We start from the raw sequence: 1701 nt of genomic DNA on the forward strand, positions 1-1701 counted from the left end.
CCCTAGGGGGATCTAGGGAGAGACAGCGAGATCTAGGGAGATCTGGGGGGATCTAGGGAGAGACAGGTGGATCTAGGGAGATCTGGGGAGATCTAGGGAGAGACAGCGAGATCTAGGGAGATCTAGGGAGATCTAGGGAGAGACAGGGGGATCTAGGGAGATCAGGGGAGATAGGCCAGCGCGGATCGCGCGAGAGAGGAGGGCTGGGCGGGGAGATCACCCGAGATTACCCGAGATAGCGGCCCAGGCGAGAGTCCGGGCTGGGGGGGGGGGGGCAAGAAGGGGGGGGGCAAGAAGGGGGGGGCAGGGAGGGAGATCGCAGGGAGATCGCAGGGAGATCGCGCCTCGCTCAGCTCGAAGTGGCTGCGGCTGTGCCGCGTCTCTGCGCGGTCGGCCATGGCGCTCGCGATGCGGGCGGCGGAGCACGTTCCGAGCCTGCGCCGTGCAGTGCGCCGGCATGAGAGGGTGTGGCACAGCGAGGGCGGGAGCACCGCGTGAGTACAGCGGAGAAGAGGACGCGGTGAGACGGCTCCGTCTGCCGTGAGTACAGCGGAGAAGAGGACGCGGTGACGGCTCCGTCTGCCCGCTTCTTGCCCGCTTCTAGGGCCGCCGCTCATATGCACGCTCACGCCAACCACGGCCGCATGGCTCAGCACGGCCTCGACGACGACGTGGTTCCCAGCGTAGCTCGCCTCGGAGAGCGCCGTCGCGCCCTACGAAGTGCCAGCCGAGATGCCAGCCGAGATGCCGCCGAGATGCCGCCGAGATGCCGCCGAGGTGCCGCCGAGATGCCGCCGAGATCCTAGCCCCCGCGTGCAGCGGCCTGGGAGAGGCGTCTCTCGGCCGTCTCGCGGCTGGTGTTCGCGGCTATCTCGCGGCCGTCTCTCGGCTGGATCTCGGCCGTATCTCGTCCACCTCGGGCGGCTGGATAGACGCGAGCGGGACGCCGCTCTCTTCGTAGATCTGCTTGACGTCGGATGGCGCGCCTACCGCACCACCCACGGGACCTGAACCCACACTGGCCTCGGCACTCTGGAGGTGTGTGAGGCTAGATCTGCTTGACGACGGACGGCGCCTCCCAGCGGCGCCATGCTATAGGGCGAGGAGAAGCCACACTGGATTCGGTACTCTGGAGGTATGGGACTAGAGCGCGCCTCCCAGCGGCGCCATGCTGTAGGGCGAGGAGAAGCCACACTGGATTCGGCACTCCGGAGGTATGGGACTAGAGCGCGCCTCCCAGCGGCGCCATGCTATAGGGCGAGGAGAAGCCACACTGGATTCGGCACTCTGGAGGTATGGGACTAGAGCGCGCCTCCCAGCGGCGCCATGCTATAGGGCGAGGAGAAGCCCGACCGAGGCGCCGCGGAGAGCAGAAGCCTCGCAACCTCGCCGTAGTCGGAGGCGCGGCGCGTGGCAGAGCCGAGACAGACGCTCCTGAGAGAGAGAGAGAGGGGGGGGGGGGGGGGAAAAGGGTGGGCGGGCGGTGGGAGGAGGGTCTGGGGAATGATGTCTGCTCGCAGGCTGTCTGCCTGTCTGTCTTGGCTCTCTTGGCTTGGCCCTCTGGGGAGGATGAACAAGGGGAGAGGAGGGGGTGAGGGGGTGTGGGCCAAAGGGGGAGGGGGGGGCACCGAGACGGCTGGGGGGGCGTAAAGTATCCTCGGAGGGGGGGGTGCACCGCCAGGGGTGGGGGGGGGGGGGGAA

The 1701-nt window shown here is 67.8% G+C and overlaps 1 protein-coding gene across 1 annotated transcript in view; it reads right to left on the reverse strand.

Moving 5' to 3' along the window:
* The window catches only part of EMIHUDRAFT_219274 (hypothetical protein), a gene marked incomplete at both ends in the record, with an annotated part of 5618 nt that overhangs the window by 2734 nt on the left and 1183 nt on the right, over nucleotides 1–1701 (reverse strand). The gene's annotated exons all lie outside the window — the stretch shown is intronic.

The sequence above is a fragment of the Emiliania huxleyi genome (genome assembly GCF_000372725.1).
Source record: "Emiliania huxleyi CCMP1516 unplaced genomic scaffold EMIHUscaffold_84, whole genome shotgun sequence".
NCBI classification, from domain to species: Eukaryota; Haptophyta; order Isochrysidales; family Noelaerhabdaceae; genus Emiliania; species Emiliania huxleyi.